The sequence below is a fragment of the Sinocyclocheilus grahami genome, unplaced genomic scaffold (assembly GCF_001515645.1).
Source record: "Sinocyclocheilus grahami isolate Dianchi unplaced genomic scaffold, SAMN03320097.WGS_v1.1 scaffold171.1, whole genome shotgun sequence".
NCBI classification, from domain to species: Eukaryota; Metazoa; Chordata; class Actinopteri; order Cypriniformes; family Cyprinidae; genus Sinocyclocheilus; species Sinocyclocheilus grahami.
In genome coordinates this window covers 170,784-190,340 of record NW_015505350.1, presented here as the reverse complement: position 1 = coordinate 190,340, position 19,557 = coordinate 170,784, and the positions used below count along the sequence as shown (strand labels likewise).

At 37.2% G+C, this 19,557-nt stretch overlaps 1 protein-coding gene across 3 annotated transcripts in view; it reads right to left on the bottom strand.

The window, feature by feature from the left end:
• The window catches only part of mre11a (MRE11 homolog A, double strand break repair nuclease), a 134,596-nt gene that overhangs the window by 112,408 nt on the left and 2,631 nt on the right, over positions 1 to 19,557 (bottom strand). The gene's annotated exons all lie outside the window — the stretch shown is intronic.

Sequence of the window (19,557 nt, the reverse complement as noted above, 5' to 3'; positions counted from 1 at the left end):
TGGAGGAAGAGGAGGATGAGGAAAAGCAAGACCAAGAACAGTCATTTCAGATGAAATCAGAGCTAGTGTGATAGACCATGTTCTTGTGCATGGAATGATAGAGGCAGCACAAAGTTCAACCTAATTTAAGCAGATTCTCTGTGGCCACCATAATCAGTTGGAAAGTTCAAAAGAACAGCAATAGAAAAGTGGAAGAGAATCTTGTGTAGAATTCCTAGACTGCGACTGCCCTCAATATACTGTATGTAGGGATGTAACGATTAACCGCGAGCCGGTTGAAAATCGATTTAAATATGTGACGATTCAAAACGGTTGAGATGCTAAACAAATCGCGATTCAATTAGTGGTAGGAGTTTATATGAATGTATGTCTGAGGGGAACTTACTGTCTTTCGATGGTATTTTTTATTTTCCTCTTGCCTCTGTATAATGCATATTAAAGTTCATAAGTGCAGCGCTGCTTTGTTTACAGCGGAAACCAAGGAAACACTTTAAGTGCCACCTGCTGGCAGAGTGAATCTGCATCTCATTCAGCTCTGCTGTTTCTGTTTCATGCAGATATTTTTTATGCATAGTTTCACAGAACTGAAGTCAAACCATTGTTTTTGCTTCAAATTTCGAAATTATGCAATGTAATTTAGATTAAAAACTGCTCATGTTGCATGTATGCAACATCTTTGTTTGGATCATGATTAAAATATAGCGGTTGCCTCTAATTTTAAATGGAACGAGCACACACAAAGCCTTGGTTTGTTTATATGAAGAGATTTATTTTATTTGTGTTACTTATTTATTTGATTTGGGGCTTGTTTTAAAATTTCAATTTAGTTTTGTTATTTACATTTACATTATATTTAAATTTAGTTATTTAGCAAACGCTTTTACCCAAAGTGACTAACAAATGAGGACAATAGAAGCAATCAAAACCAACAAAAGAGCAATAATTTACAAGTGCTATATTAGTATATTATTATAGTGTTATATTTAAATTTCACAAAGAAACTTATTATTGCGTGGACAAAATACAAGGACACATTTAATTTATAATTTGTCTTAAATCTCATTTTGTAAAAATTGTGAATCAAATCGAATTGTGAAATCAAAATTGTAAATCGAATCGTGAGTTGAGTGAATCGTTACATCCCTAACTGTATGTGTGTAATTAATTGAAAAACAGTTTTGATTTAGATTTTGGCCTCTAATGATTATGAAAATACAATAATCGAGATAAAATGATTATTGCACCACATTCCGCTCCTTTCCAGCGGTGCTCTTTCGTTCCTCCATAAAAGCCCAATTTCACATGCTAATCAGTAAAATCATGTAACGTGACTTTTGCAAAATGGGACATACTTGATTTATTAAAGTATATTGGATTTATTCATGTTTTTAAAAGCATGAAAAAGAACTTGTGCTGCTCCTCAGGAGGATTTCTGTGATGCGCAGAGACTGAACACAACATCATGGACATGTAGCGCCTAAATGGTCAAATACATGCAAAAAATTTGTTCAAACACTTAGTTTTAGAGTTGAAAATGACAATACACGTGTACGTAACGGTAAATTGGATCCGTGTGGCTCTTAAAGTGACAGCAGGCTATATTCCTGCTGCGACTGTGTGCTTAATATTAATCAAACAAGACAAAGACAAAATCACTCACTGCTCTTGAGTGAAGGACTTTTGTAAGCTTAATTCTTACAGTGAAGACTATGCTGTTTTATTTTACATTTGATTATTCATTTCTGTAATAGGCTGTTAACTGCTTGAGACTTGCATAATAAAAACCTTAAAGCACAGTTTGTTTCATTTGTATCTTTTTATTCTATTGTTTTGTCCTTTGCTTTTTTTATTACTGACAGTTTAATTATTTTCAATAATTTTGAGGACTTTTATTTGTTTGTTTGTTACTGATAGTTACCCCAGTACTATGCTGTGGTATTGAGAATTGTGAAATTTAGCTGGTCTCTACAATGTAGATGTCATAGCAACCTTATTTACAGGAAATATATATATTTGATATGTATTAATATCTTTAAATAAATCACTCATATAAAGTTTTGGTCATATGGCCCACTCATAATCGTGTTAAATAATCGTGATTACAATATTGACCAAAATAATTGTGATTATGATTTTTGCCATAATCGAGCAGCCCTAATATGTTAGTCGATTATAATTTTTAATCTAATTAATTACATGATGTCTCATGTGAAAAAAAATTTCGTTCATGCAATGGAAGTCATTGGTAACCAAAACAGCTTTGTTACCAACAGTCTTCAAAATACCTTCTTTTATGTTCCACAAAAGAAAGTAAGTAATTCAGGTTTGAGTAAATGATAACATAATTAAATTTTTTGGGTTAACTATCCCTTTAAAGCCCCCCCCCCCCTTTTTAAAATAAAATAATACTCTAAATAAGAAACTAAAACTGCCAGCAGGTGGCGGTTAATGTCTTTTTGAGTCATTCATTGATTCGTTCAAACGGCTGATTCATTCAGGAATTCAATAAACGGCGGACTTTATGAATGGGCCTTTGAATAATTGATTCACCCGATTCGTTCAAAATGTGGATTTATTCAGAAGCTAAACACTATTGTGTTACTCGGAGACACACAACAATTCTGCTATGGATTTATAAGTAATATTTTGGTTGGCAAAACTGAGCAAAAACAGACAATATTGTGTTTTAAATATAACACAATATTAACTTCTTATTTACTGAACTGTTGTATAAAATCATATTTGCACTCGTGCTACTGGGACAGCATCGGATAACATTCCGATCAGAAGCGCGTTTACACTTGTCTTTTCGATGTGTATGTGGACAACATCCGGATAAAAGTCGCATGTTAATGCCAAGTGTAAACACAGCCATAGTGTTGCGCTCAACAGATATGACTGTGATTGGCTTCAATGATCATCGCTTCACGCTCTTCACCGAGCATTGACAAAGAGTGTTTGAAAGCTGCGCCTATCAGAGCGGATCCGTCTATGTGTGTTTGTTTGATTTTGACTACAGGTGAAATGGTTTTTGCCAGAAAAGTCACGGGTTCTGTGAATTTAGTTTAAACATTTGGATTTGTGTTTAAAGGGGTCATTGGATGCAAAACTCACTTTTACATGTTATTTGAACATAAATGTGTGTTGGCAGTGTGTACACACAACCACCCTATAATGATAAAAATCCCCCCAGTGGTATTTTTTTAATCTGTATAAATAATATCTCCATTCTCAGCTTCTTGGCTGTGTGACATCACACAGACCGAGGCCGCTCCCACGATAGCTGATTGACACTGCCGTCTTACCTTAGACCCGCCCTGAGTGAGCTGTGAACAGTCCGACCACCATTGTTTTGACACCGGAGCAGGGACGTAGACAAGAATGGCTCTTAAGCGATTGAGGTGTTTTGTTGTTGGATGTAATAATGAGCATAGCAGTCGTCATTTACTCCCGACATCTGAGCCACTGAAGACGCAGAGGATTAACGTTACTTTAGTTTTTGAAGGGAATCTGCCCTCCGATCTACCTATGTTCGCGCGAATCATTTGTGATCACGCTTCACCTACAGATGAAGTGAGTATAAGGGTTTTTTATGAATCTTTGCAAATCGCCTTTCCTAATAATGTTCTAGTTAGCAAGTTTCATGGCTAAATGGGGCTAAAGTAAACAGGACGGCTCTTCACCCCACGGAAGAGAGGGGCGGGTCAGCAGAGCTCATTAGCATTTAAAGGGAAATGCAACAAAACGGGTTGCTGTGAAAAGAGCTGATTTTAACAAGGTCAAAAGGGTGTTTTTTTACACTACCATTGAGAAATTTTTACCAAAGTATGTTATAGACTTGTCATTAAGACCCTAAAGAATCATATCAACTTGTGGAAAATGGGCATCCGATGACCCCTTTAAGGTTTTGAGAAAATGAGTGTTGGTTTCAAGAAATGCGTTTTAGAATTCAGAAAAACTGTAATACTGTGTTGTTACCAGAATGATACATAGCTGTTTTTTTGTTTGTTTTGTTTTTTGTTTAGTGATAGTTGTTCATTAGGGATGGGCATTTTTTCCAAAATACTGTATTCGAATATTTGGGCTCATAAAAAACGAATATTCGAATATCTGTTCATTTAAATGAGGATTCTTGAAAAAGGAGTTATTTTTAATAATCATGTTTTGTCACGATTTCTGAACCAGCTTATAATAAGGCATTATACACAACAATGTTCTACAACAAGGTTATATAAATCTCAATTTTTTTTTTAGGTGAAAACATGTGTAATAGAAGTTGGAGAAGTCCTCATTATTAGACTTTCTCTTCAGAGATGCTTATTTATATATATTTATATCAGTTTAATGCGTTAACTTAATTAGTTATGAAAAATAAGACGATTAAAAAAATGTTATGCAGTTAACACACTGGCCCCACCCCCAGACCTGTACGTCATATTACATTCATACTGTTGACTCCTGACAAATATGATGAAGGCCAACAACTCCATAAATGCCATAAATGCAATTTTATGCCATAAATTCAAAATATTGGTGCAAAATATCTTGAATTTTGAACAGCAACCAGTCTGGCTTCAGAAGTGGACATTCAACCGAGACTGCCTTGCTCTCAGTTGTTGAAGCCCTAAGACTGGCAAGAGCGGATTCCAAATCTTCAATACTTATCTTGCTGGATCTGTCCGCTGCTTTTGACACGGTTAACCACCAGATCCTCCTGTCAACCCTATTAGCATAGGGCATCTCAGCAACCTCACTCCAGTGGTTTGAGTCTTACCTCTCAGATAGGTCCTTCAAGGTATCTTGGAGAGGTGAGGTGTCCAAGTCGCAACATCTAACTACTGGGGTGCCTCAGGGCTCAGTTCTTGGACCACTTCTCTTCTCTGTCTACATGGCATCACTAGGTTCTGTCATTCAGAAACATGGCTTTTCATATCACTGCTATGCTGATGACAGTCTTCAAAATACCTTCTTTTATGTTCCACAAAAGAAAGTAAGTAATTCAGGTTTGAGTAAATGATAACATAATTAAATTTTTTGGGTTAACTATCCCTTTAAAGCCCCCCCCCCCCTTTTTAAAATAAAATAATACTCTAAATAAGAAACTAAAACTGCCAGCAGGTGGCGGTTAATGTCTTTTTGAGTCATTCATTGATTCGTTCAAACGGCTGATTCATTCAGGAATTCAATAAACGGCGGACTTTATGAATGGGCCTTTGAATAATTGATTCACCCGATTCGTTCAAAATGTGGATTTATTCAGAAGCTAAACACTATTGTGTTACTCGGAGACACACAACAATTCTGCTATGGATTTATAAGTAATATTTTGGTTGGCAAAACTGAGCAAAAACAGACAATATTGTGTTTTAAATATAACACAATATTAACTTCTTATTTACTGAACTGTTGTATAAAATCATATTTGCACTCGTGCTACTGGGACAGCATCGGATAACATTCCGATCAGAAGCGCGTTTACACTTGTCTTTTCGATGTGTATGTGGACAACATCCGGATAAAAGTCGCATGTTAATGCCAAGTGTAAACACAGCCATAGTGTTGCGCTCAACAGATATGACTGTGATTGGCTTCAATGATCATCGCTTCACGCTCTTCACCGAGCATTGACAAAGAGTGTTTGAAAGCTGCGCCTATCAGAGCGGATCCGTCTATGTGTGTTTGTTTGATTTTGACTACAGGTGAAATGGTTTTTGCCAGAAAAGTCACGGGTTCTGTGAATTTAGTTTAAACATTTGGATTTGTGTTTAAAGGGGTCATTGGATGCAAAACTCACTTTTACATGTTATTTGAACATAAATGTGTGTTGGCAGTGTGTACACACAACCACCCTATAATGATAAAAATCCCCCCAGTGGTATTTTTTTAATCTGTATAAATAATATCTCCATTCTCAGCTTCTTGGCTGTGTGACATCACACAGACCGAGGCCGCTCCCACGATAGCTGATTGACACTGCCGTCTTACCTTAGACCCGCCCTGAGTGAGCTGTGAACAGTCCGACCACCATTGTTTTGACACCGGAGCAGGGACGTAGACAAGAATGGCTCTTAAGCGATTGAGGTGTTTTGTTGTTGGATGTAATAATGAGCATAGCAGTCGTCATTTACTCCCGACATCTGAGCCACTGAAGACGCAGAGGATTAACGTTACTTTAGTTTTTGAAGGGAATCTGCCCTCCGATCTACCTATGTTCGCGCGAATCATTTGTGATCACGCTTCACCTACAGATGAAGTGAGTATAAGGGTTTTTTATGAATCTTTGCAAATCGCCTTTCCTAATAATGTTCTAGTTAGCAAGTTTCATGGCTAAATGGGGCTAAAGTAAACAGGACGGCTCTTCACCCCACGGAAGAGAGGGGCGGGTCAGCAGAGCTCATTAGCATTTAAAGGGAAATGCAACAAAACGGGTTGCTGTGAAAAGAGCTGATTTTAACAAGGTAAAAAGGGTGTTTTTTTACACTACCATTGAGAAATTTTTACCAAAGTATGTTATAGACTTGTCATTAAGACCCTAAAGAATCATATCAACTTGTGGAAAATGGGCATCCGATGACCCCTTTAAGGTTTTGAGAAAATGAGTGTTGGTTTCAAGAAATGCGTTTTAGAATTCAGAAAAACTGTAATACTGTGTTGTTACCAGAATGATACATAGCTGTTTTTTTGTTTGTTTTGTTTTTTGTTTAGTGATAGTTGTTCATTAGGGATGGGCATTTTTTCCAAAATACTGTATTCGAATATTTGGGCTCATAAAAAACGAATATTCGAATATCTGTTCATTTAAATGAGGATTCTTGAAAAAGGAGTTATTTTTAATAATCATGTTTTGTCACGATTTCTGAACCAGCTTATAATAAGGCATTATACACAACAATGTTCTACAACAAGGTTATATAAATCTCAATTTTTTTTTTAGGTGAAAACATGTGTAATAGAAGTTGGAGAAGTCCTCATTATTAGACTTTCTCTTCAGAGATGCTTATTTATATATATTTATATCAGTTTAATGCGTTAACTTAATTAGTTATGAAAAATAAGACGATTAAAAAAATGTTATGCAGTTAACACACTGGCCCCACCCCCAGACCTGTACGTCATATTACATTCATACTGTTGACTCCTGACAAATATGATGAAGGCCAACAACTCCATAAATGCCATAAATGCAATTTTATGCCATAAATTCAAAATATTGGTGCAAAATATCTTGAATTTTGAACAGCAACCAGTCTGGCTTCAGAAGTGGACATTCAACCGAGACTGCCTTGCTCTCAGTTGTTGAAGCCCTAAGACTGGCAAGAGCGGATTCCAAATCTTCAATACTTATCTTGCTGGATCTGTCCGCTGCTTTTGACACGGTTAACCACCAGATCCTCCTGTCAACCCTATTAGCATAGGGCATCTCAGCAACCTCACTCCAGTGGTTTGAGTCTTACCTCTCAGATAGGTCCTTCAAGGTATCTTGGAGAGGTGAGGTGTCCAAGTCGCAACATCTAACTACTGGGGTGCCTCAGGGCTCAGTTCTTGGACCACTTCTCTTCTCTGTCTACATGGCATCACTAGGTTCTGTCATTCAGAAACATGGCTTTTCATATCACTGCTATGCTGATGACACTCAACTCCTCTCATCATTCCATCCTGATGATCCAACGATAGCTGCTCACATCTCAGCTTGTCTAACAGTAATTTCTAGCTGGATGAAGGACCATCACCTTCAAATCAACCTTGCCAAGACAGAACTGCTTGTGGTTCCATCAAACCCATAATTTCATCACAATTTCACCATCCAATTAGGCACATCAACCATAACTCCTTCAAAAACAGCCAGAAACCTTGGAGTTATGATTGATGATCAGCTGACTTTCTCAGACCACATTGCTAAAGCTGTCCGGTCCCGAAGTAGATCAGGCCCTTTCTTTCGGAACATGCGTCACATGTTCTGAAAGAACATGTTCAAGCCCTTGCTCTGTCCAGGCTGGACTATTGCAATGCTCTCTTGGCAGGTCTTCCAGCCAGATCTATGCAACCTTTACAATTAATCCAGAATGTGGCAGCAAGATACATTTTTAATGAGCCGAAAAGAATGCACGTCACACTTTTTTTATCAATTTGCACTGGCTACCAACAGCTGCTCACATAAAATTCAAGGCATTAATGTTTGCCTACAAAACCACCACTGGCTCTGCATCCCTTTACCTAAACCTTTACCTAAATGTATTACTTCAGACTTATGTGCCCTCTAGAAGCTTGCGTTTTGCAAGTGAACATCGCTTTATTGTGCCATCCCAAAGAGGCACAAAATCATTTTCACAGACATTTAAATTAAATGTTCCCTCCTGGTGGAATGACCTGCCCAACTCAATCCGAGTCCTTAGCCATCTTAAAGAATCAGCTAAAAACATCTCTTCCATCTTTATTTGACCCTCTAACTCTAGCACTCTCTATTCTAATTCTATTCTTTAAAAAAAATGTGTCCCTTTTAGACTTGCACTCTATTCATTTGCTGCTTGTTTTCTTATACCTTCTTTTATGTTCCACAAAAGAAAGTAAGTAATTCAGGTTTGAGTAAATGATAACATAATTAAATTTTTTGGGTTAACTATCCCTTTAAAGCCCCCCCCCCCCTTTTTAAAATAAAATAATACTCTAAATAAGAAACTAAAACTGCCAGCAGGTGGCGGTTAATGTCTTTTTGAGTCATTCATTGATTCGTTCAAACGGCTGATTCATTCAGGAATTCAATAAACGGCGGACTTTATGAATGGGCCTTTGAATAATTGATTCACCCGATTCGTTCAAAATGTGGATTTATTCAGAAGCTAAACACTATTGTGTTACTCGGAGACACACAACAATTCTGCTATGGATTTATAAGTAATATTTTGGTTGGCAAAACTGAGCAAAAACAGACAATATTGTGTTTTAAATATAACACAATATTAACTTCTTATTTACTGAACTGTTGTATAAAATCATATTTGCACTCGTGCTACTGGGACAGCATCGGATAACATTCCGATCAGAAGCGCGTTTACACTTGTCTTTTCGATGTGTATGTGGACAACATCCGGATAAAAGTCGCATGTTAATGCCAAGTGTAAACACAGCCATAGTGTTGCGCTCAACAGATATGACTGTGATTGGCTTCAATGATCATCGCTTCACGCTCTTCACCGAGCATTGACAAAGAGTGTTTGAAAGCTGCGCCTATCAGAGCGGATCCGTCTATGTGTGTTTGTTTGATTTTGACTACAGGTGAAATGGTTTTTGCCAGAAAAGTCACGGGTTCTGTGAATTTAGTTTAAACATTTGGATTTGTGTTTAAAGGGGTCATTGGATGCAAAACTCACTTTTACATGTTATTTGAACATAAATGTGTGTTGGCAGTGTGTACACACAACCACCCTATAATGATAAAAATCCCCCCAGTGGTATTTTTTTAATCTGTATAAATAATATCTCCATTCTCAGCTTCTTGGCTGTGTGACATCACACAGACCGAGGCCGCTCCCACGATAGCTGATTGACACTGCCGTCTTACCTTAGACCCGCCCTGAGTGAGCTGTGAACAGTCCGACCACCATTGTTTTGACACCGGAGCAGGGACGTAGACAAGAATGGCTCTTAAGCGATTGAGGTGTTTTGTTGTTGGATGTAATAATGAGCATAGCAGTCGTCATTTACTCCCGACATCTGAGCCACTGAAGACGCAGAGGATTAACGTTACTTTAGTTTTTGAAGGGAATCTGCCCTCCGATCTACCTATGTTCGCGCGAATCATTTGTGATCACGCTTCACCTACAGATGAAGTGAGTATAAGGGTTTTTTATGAATCTTTGCAAATCGCCTTTCCTAATAATGTTCTAGTTAGCAAGTTTCATGGCTAAATGGGGCTAAAGTAAACAGGACGGCTCTTCACCCCACGGAAGAGAGGGGCGGGTCAGCAGAGCTCATTAGCATTTAAAGGGAAATGCAACAAAACGGGTTGCTGTGAAAAGAGCTGATTTTAACAAGGTAAAAAGGGTGTTTTTTTACACTACCATTGAGAAATTTTTACCAAAGTATGTTATAGACTTGTCATTAAGACCCTAAAGAATCATATCAACTTGTGGAAAATGGGCATCCGATGACCCCTTTAAGGTTTTGAGAAAATGAGTGTTGGTTTCAAGAAATGCGTTTTAGAATTCAGAAAAACTGTAATACTGTGTTGTTACCAGAATGATACATAGCTGTTTTTTTGTTTGTTTTGTTTTTTGTTTAGTGATAGTTGTTCATTAGGGATGGGCATTTTTTCCAAAATACTGTATTCGAATATTTGGGCTCATAAAAAACGAATATTCGAATATCTGTTCATTTAAATGAGGATTCTTGAAAAAGGAGTTATTTTTAATAATCATGTTTTGTCACGATTTCTGAACCAGCTTATAATAAGGCATTATACACAACAATGTTCTACAACAAGGTTATATAAATCTCAATTTTTTTTTTAGGTGAAAACATGTGTAATAGAAGTTGGAGAAGTCCTCATTATTAGACTTTCTCTTCAGAGATGCTTATTTATATATATTTATATCAGTTTAATGCGTTAACTTAATTAGTTATGAAAAATAAGACGATTAAAAAAATGTTATGCAGTTAACACACTGGCCCCACCCCCAGACCTGTACGTCATATTACATTCATACTGTTGACTCCTGACAAATATGATGAAGGCCAACAACTCCATAAATGCCATAAATGCAATTTTATGCCATAAATTCAAAATATTGGTGCAAAATATCTTGAATTTTGAACAGCAACCAGTCTGGCTTCAGAAGTGGACATTCAACCGAGACTGCCTTGCTCTCAGTTGTTGAAGCCCTAAGACTGGCAAGAGCGGATTCCAAATCTTCAATACTTATCTTGCTGGATCTGTCCGCTGCTTTTGACACGGTTAACCACCAGATCCTCCTGTCAACCCTATTAGCATAGGGCATCTCAGCAACCTCACTCCAGTGGTTTGAGTCTTACCTCTCAGATAGGTCCTTCAAGGTATCTTGGAGAGGTGAGGTGTCCAAGTCGCAACATCTAACTACTGGGGTGCCTCAGGGCTCAGTTCTTGGACCACTTCTCTTCTCTGTCTACATGGCATCACTAGGTTCTGTCATTCAGAAACATGGCTTTTCATATCACTGCTATGCTGATGACACTCAACTCCTCTCATCATTCCATCCTGATGATCCAACGATAGCTGCTCACATCTCAGCTTGTCTAACAGTAATTTCTAGCTGGATGAAGGACCATCACCTTCAAATCAACCTTGCCAAGACAGAACTGCTTGTGGTTCCATCAAACCCATAATTTCATCACAATTTCACCATCCAATTAGGCACATCAACCATAACTCCTTCAAAAACAGCCAGAAACCTTGGAGTTATGATTGATGATCAGCTGACTTTCTCAGACCACATTGCTAAAGCTGTCCGGTCCCGAAGTAGATCAGGCCCTTTCTTTCGGAACATGCGTCACATGTTCTGAAAGAACATGTTCAAGCCCTTGCTCTGTCCAGGCTGGACTATTGCAATGCTCTCTTGGCAGGTCTTCCAGCCAGATCTATGCAACCTTTACAATTAATCCAGAATGTGGCAGCAAGATACATTTTTAATGAGCCGAAAAGAATGCACGTCACACTTTTTTTATCAATTTGCACTGGCTACCAACAGCTGCTCACATAAAATTCAAGGCATTAATGTTTGCCTACAAAACCACCACTGGCTCTGCATCCCTTTACCTAAACCTTTACCTAAATGTATTACTTCAGACTTATGTGCCCTCTAGAAGCTTGCGTTTTGCAAGTGAACATCGCTTTATTGTGCCATCCCAAAGAGGCACAAAATCATTTTCACAGACATTTAAATTAAATGTTCCCTCCTGGTGGAATGACCTGCCCAACTCAATCCGAGTCCTTAGCCATCTTAAAGAATCAGCTAAAAACATCTCTTCCATCTTTATTTGACCCTCTAACTCTAGCACTCTCTATTCTAATTCTATTCTTTAAAAAAAATGTGTCCCTTTTAGACTTGCACTCTATTCATTTACTAACTGCTTGTTTTTTTTACTAGCTTCTCTAATCTTTTTGTATTCTATCTATGTTTTCTTTTTATTTATTATACAATTAACAAAAGCAAAAAAGGCCTCTAAAACTAGCTTGCTTTATTCTTTTTCTATTCTATCCGTTTTCTTTTTATTTATTATATAATTTAAAAAAAACTTGCGACATGTACTGCATTAAGCTAAATGAGACTTGTTATAGCACTTGCATATCATTGCTCTTTTGTTGACTTTGATTGCTTCCATTGTCCTCATTTGTAAGTTGCTTGGGATAAAAGCGTCTGCTAAATTTAAAAAAATGCCCCATATGAGTTTTTGTCTCATATTTATATCACATGATAAGCGATATCACACAAGTGCAAATGTGATTTTAAACAACAGTTCAGTAAGGAGGGTCATTCCGTGTCAACTTAACCAGAGGTCCCTGGCTCAAATTTTTGATTTTGCTAATATTTTATCTGAAGAAAGATAGACATGTATAGTGATGAAAGCCAAAATATTAAATGTCATGGATGAATATTTACTCAGTAATCCACTATTTTGTAGAGGGGGGTCAAAATGGCAATTTTCACCTGAGATTCAAAGCCAAATTACAGGGGGCTAAAAATGACTTCAGAAAGACGGCAGCATCATAATGTTATTTTTACACAGAGATTGGTAGGTCTGTTAGTAAAATCTGTTGACTTTAGCAATCTTTGTTGCATTATGTGTCAATGGCGATTAAATGTTTTACCATTACATTATGTGCCAATGGTGGTGAAATGTTTATTAAGAACTAGAATCTAAAATCATATTGCAATATCTTTAACACTTCTTGAGTTATAGGCACGCAAACATATTAATATTTATGGCACTGAGACAGGTATGTTAAATGCAGTTGTTTTAACTGAAGTAAACAAAATTCTTCTCTAGTTTCAACATTATTTGTTCTTCAGATATTCGTCTTTAAAAGAAAAGAAGTAGGCCTATCATATTTTTGCAAATTGACCCGCATTTGATTTTTGACCACTGAAACTGTTTATATATTGAATTTACATATTGAAACTCCAATATCTCAGGAACTGAACCATACAGGGCCTTAAAAATTAAGATAACAAAAGAAACGTTTGTTAAGACCAAATATCTAAAAGGGCATTAAGATATCTTTAATACTTCTTGAGTTACAGGCATGCAAACTTTGGAGAAAAAAAAACTTGAAAAGTGCCATTTCCCCATTTTTGAATGGTCACCATTGGCACATGATGCAACAAAGATTTCTAAAGTCAACAGATTTTACTAACAGACCTACCAATCTCTGTGTAAAAATAACATTATGATGCTGCCATCTTTCTGAAGTAGGGCTGCACGATAAATCGCATGCGATTGTCATGTGCATCTAGTCAATATTCAAAACAATACCGCATTATCACATTCATAATCAAATGCGCTTCATCTGCGATTATGAACTCGATATTGTGTTGCTTGTCAGTGATCTACGGCTCTGTGTATTAAATGCCACTCCATCTGAAAGCATGTGATGGAGATTTACTACTAATCACAGAACTGGCTTTACTGACGAGATGCGCATAACAATCACATGCGATTTATCGTGCAGCCCCTATTCTGAAGTAATTTTTACCCCCCTGTAATTTGGCTCTGAATCTCAGGTGAAAATTGCCATTTTGACCCCCTCTACAAAATAGTGGATTACTCCATAAATATTCATCCATGACATTTAATATTTTGGCTTTCCTCACGATACATGTCTGTCTTCCTTCAGAAAAATATTAGCAAAATAAAAAATTTGAGCCAGGGAATTTTTTTTAATTTAGTTGATTTGTCACGGAATGACCCAGTAAGAAGTTGATATTGTGTTATATTTTAAACACAACATTATCTGTTTTTGCTCAGTTTTGCCAATGAAAATATCTCCTATAAAGCCACAGCAGAACTACTGTGCGTCACCTAGCAACACAGCGGTGTTTAGATTCTGAATGAATCTGCGTTTTGAGTCGAATGAATGAATGAATGAATGAATGAATTCCAAAAGTTGGTTAAATGACCATGGTGTTGGTGTGCTTGACTGGCCAGCAAACTCACCAGACCTGAACCCCGTAGAGAATCTATGGGGTATTGTCAAGAGGAAAATGAGAAACAAGAGACCAAAAATTGCAGATGAGCTGAAGGCCACTGTCAAAGAAACCTGGGCTTCCATACCACCTCAGCAGTGCCACAAACTGATCACCTCCATGCCACGCCGAATTGAGGCAGTAATTAAAGCAAAAGGAGCCCCTACCAAGTATTGAGTACATGTACAGTAAATTAACATACTTTCCAGAAGGCCAACAATTCACTAAAAATGTTTTTTTTATTGGTCTTATGAAGTATTCTAATTTGTTGATAGTGAATTTGGTGGGTTTTTGTTAAATGTGAGCCAAAATCATCACAATTAAAAGAACCAAAGACTTAAACTACTTTAGTCTGTGTGCATTGAATTTATTTTATCGATTAATCTAAACGATTAATTTCCCACACAAAAAATCTACAATTTTAAGGAACATTTTATTAAACTTGCAATTTTGCCATTCAGTAGTGTACCATAAAGTATAAATGTAAACAAGCCATTGACGAAATGTAAAACTAAAAGAGTAAAAGGCCCACAACATTAAAAATACAGCAGCATATTTCACTGTACATGGGGTACTTTTTATCCCTGTGTGCACCAAACCCATCTTGAGTGTTTGTTGCTAAAAAGCTAATTTTTTTTAGTTACATCTGATCATAGAAGCCAGTCTTATTTGAAGTTCCAGTCGTGTCTGACAACAGAATATGCTGGGGATTGTTTTTAGATGAGAGCATTTTGTTTTCTTGAAACCCTCCCAAACAACATGTGGTGTAGGTGCTGTTAGATTTTTTTTTTTTAAGGTTTTCTGACCTTGAGACTCAACTATTTTCTGCAACTCTCCAGCTGTGGTCCTTTTGCCACTCAAACTCTCCTCCTCACCGTGCATTAGGACGATATAGACACACGTCTTCTTCCAGGCAGATTTGTAACATTTTCTGTTGATTGGAAATTCTTAATTATTGCCCTGATGGTGGAAATGGGAATTTTCACTGCTCTAGCTCTTTTCTTAAAGTCACTTTCTAATTTGTGAAGCTCAATTATCTTTTGCTGCACATCAGAAATATATTCTTTGGTTTTTCTCATTGTGATGGATGATTAAGGGAATTTGGCCTTTGTTTTCCCTCTTTACATTAATGAGGAAAAAAATTTTACTTAAATGATTTTAGCAAATGGCTGCAATATAACAGAGTGAAAATTTTAAAGGGGGTCTGAATACTTTCCGTACCCACTGTATATGCATGTAAATACATGTTAATATTTTCTAAATATATGCATGCATGTGTGTGTATTTCTATATACATAATAAGTATACACAGTACGCACACATAAAATAAGTAAACACAAAACTTTTATTTTGGATGAGATTAATCGCGATTAATCGTTTGACAACACACAGTGGGGAAAATATTAATTTGATCCCCTACTGATTTTTTTAAGTTTGCCCACTTACAAAGAAATTAAGGGTCTGTCATTTTTATGGTAGGTTTATTTTAACGGATAGAGACAGAATATCAACCAAAAAATCAAGAAAAAAACACATTATATAAAGCTTAGAAATTGATTTGCATTTCAGTGAGTGAAGTAAGTATTTGATCCCCTACCAACCAGCAAGAATTCTGGCTCCCACAGATTGGTTATGTGCCCATGTGGAACACAGATTAGTCCTGCCACTTTAAGAAGTTACTCCTAAAGTCAGCTCGTTAGGTGTATAAGACCCCTGTCCACACAATCTGTATCTTCCATTCCAACCTCTCCCACCATCATGGGCAAGACCAAAGAGCTGTCAAAGGATGTCAGAGACAAGATTGTAGATCTGCACAAGGCTGGAATGGGCTACAAGACCATCAGCAAGACGCGTGGTGAGGAGGAGACAACTGTTTATGCGATTATTCGGAAATGGAAAAAATACAAAACAACCATCAATTGGCCTTGGTCTGGAGCTACGTGCAAGATCTTGCCTCATGGGTTAAGGATGATCATGAGAAAGGTGAGGGATCAGCCCCGAACTACACGGGAGGAGCTTGTTAATGATCTTAAGGCAGTTGGGACCACAGTAACCAAGCAAAACATTGGTAACACACTACGGACTGAAATCCTGCAGTGCCCGCAAGGTCCCCCTGCTCATGTACAGGCCCGTTTAAAATGTTCTGTCAAATCTTGGACGAGAACCTCCTTCCCTCAGCAAGAACACTGAAGATGGGTCATGGATGGGTCTTCCAGCATGACAATGACCCGAAACATACCGCCAAGGCAACAAAGGAGTGGCTCAAGAAGAAGCACATTAAAGTCATGGAGTGGCCTACCCAGTCTCTAGACCTCAATCCTATAGAAAATCTGTGGAGGGAGCTGAAACTTCGAGTTGCCAAACGACAGCTAAGAAACCTTAAGAATTTAGAGAGGATCTGTAAATTGGAGTGGATCAAAATCCCTCCTGAGATGTGTGCAAACCTGGTGACCAACTACAAAAAACGTCTTACCTCTGTGCTTGCCAACAAGGGTTTCTGCACCAAGTACTAAGTCATGTTTTGCTTGGGGATCAAATACTTATTTCACTCACTGAAATGCAAATCAATTTCTAACCTTTATATAAAGTGTTTTTTTCTGGATTTTTTTGGTTGGTGTCCTGTCTCTATGTTAAAATAAACCTACTATAAAAAATTACAGACCCTTCATTTCTTTGTAAGTGGGCAAACTTACAAAATCAGCAGGGGATCAAATAAATATTTTCCCCACTGTATTTACTGTATATACACATACAGTTGTGCTCAAAAGTATTCATACCCTTCGTAAATATGATCAAAGAAGGCTGTGCAAATAAATGTGCATTGTTTATCCACTTGATCTTACATTAAAAAATAAAATAAAAAATCTAACCTTTAATTAAAGTAAAAAAAAAAAAAAAGGGAAAGGGGGGGAAAACTACATTATGAAATAAATATTTTTCTCTAATACAGTAAGAGGACGTGTGTCTATATCATCCTAATGCACAGTGAGGAGGAGAGTTTGAGTGGCCAAAGACTCTAAGGATCACAGCTGGAGAACTGCAGAAAATAGTTGAGACTCTTGGGGTCAGAAAGCCTAAAAAAAACAACAAAAAAAAAAACAATGTTGTTTGGGAGGGTTTCAAGAACGAACTAGAAAAGAAAACGCTCTCATCCAAAAAAAAAAAAAAAAAAATGTTGTTTGGGGGGGTTTAAAGAACGAACTAAAAAAAAAAACCCTCTCATCCAAAAAAAAAAAAAAAAAAATGTTGTTTGGGGGGGTTTAAAGAACGAACTAAAAAAAAAAACCCTCTCATCCAAAAAAAAAAAAAAAACTCCAGCATATGTATTTGCTAGACACGCCTGGTACTTTAAATGGGACTGGGTTCAATGGTCAAATGAAACTAAAAAAAATTGCTTTTTAGCAGCAAACACTCAAGATTGTTTGGTGCACACAGGGATAAAAAAGTACCCCATGTGTACAATGAAATATACTGCTGGATCTTTAATGTTGTGGGCCTATTTTTCTGCCGGAGAGCATGGATATCTTGTTCAGATAGATGGCATAATAGATTCTTTAAAATACCAATGGATAAAAAATTAAAAACTGACTGTCCATGCTAGAAATCTTATAATGGGCCATGGTTGGATCTTCCAACAGGACAATGATCCACAAACAAACATCAAAATCAAAACAAAAATGGGTCACTGAGAACAAAACCAAGCTTCTGCCCTGGGCAACCCAGTTCCTTGAGCTGAACCCTATAGAAAATGAGAGTGGTGAACTGAAGAGGAGAAGCATCAACATGCAGCTGGAAATCTGAAGGGTCTGGAGAGATTCTGTATGAAGGAATGGTCTCTGATCTCCTGTCAGATGTTCTCTAAGGCCCTGTCCACACGAACGCGGTTATTTTTAAAACCGCAGCTTTTTTCTACATGGTTTGGCCGTTCGTCCACACGCAAACACAGCACCAGGTCACTGAAACCAGGTTATCCCGTGTTATACCGGGTTTTTACAGTTAATCCCATGTCCAGCAAATAAATACACACACGGTCGGAGACAATGCATATTAACACAAAGATGACCATTTCTTTTTTTGTGTGTTATATGCAAGTGAAATCCCTGGAAATAAATGGCTAAAGACATAAACCATCCGTTCTCTCTCTCTCTCACTCGAGACTTTTTTTGAGTGTTGTATCAGATGATAGTATGAAAAGCAACTAATGAAACATTTCTTTGACCTGACTGAGGCGTTATTAGTGAGGTAAAGACTTAATATAAATTTAATGGTTGTTTTTTTATTTAGTTTATTATTGAAAATGTTTGTAATAGCTATATAAGAATGATATAAAATCTAAATAAACAAAATGGATCGGCATTAATCTAATATCCCCAATTAAATTTAAATAAACATGACGGATACAATCAAAAAGACATTTAGGCTGACTCCGATAGAGTGATGTATATCTTAATAACTAGCTATTTACAGTGCAACGTCTGCATATCAATCATGTTACAGTGCTTGTTGTATCCTTATAATAATGGATACTGCGCTGATGTGCATCCTGGCGATAACATATGAAATGCAGGCTACACAAAAAAAATAAAAATAAATAAAGCTTTGAAGTTGTCGGTATAGACGAAAACATCGCGGATGAATTTAGACATTAAAGTTTTTACATTGTAATGTAATGTAGGTCATCGTGTAGGTATGTAATATAGGTCAAAAACCCTTGCTACATGTACTGCGTTAGACTTCACTTAGACCAAGTCGTTAGACTAAGTCGCTGTGGATAAAAGCGTCTGCAAAATGATAAAATGTAAATAAAATTAAAGCTGCAAGCAGCGATGAACGGGCCCTCGCACCCGGGCTCACCGCCACCCGGTGGCTTTAGGAAAACAGCAAACAGTGGGCAATATGCGATAAGTGGTAAATATAGGAGGAATATGTCAAAGTCATTCATATGTGCCAAACTTCCTGCTGCCAGCTGGTGGCGCTATGATTATAACTGGATGTTGGCATGTAGGTGTCTTCAGGCCAGCACTTTTATTAAACATGTGAAGTCTGGTGCAGATTGAACATGGTATGTTTGAGTTAGTGTAAAGCATGGCATATCTTGTTGCCAACAGGTGGCACTATAATTATTACAGAACATTGACATGTAGATGTCTTCAGGCCAGTATTCTTACGTGTTGCTAGCATTTTTTAGTATGTTTCTAGCATATTGACAGCCTGTGTAACACTTGCTGACGAATTTTAATATGTTCCTAGGAGTCCATAACAGTGCTAAACATTTCACTTCCTGTTGCCAGCAGGTGGCGCTATGACTATTATTGAATATTGGCCTTAAGATGTGTTCTGG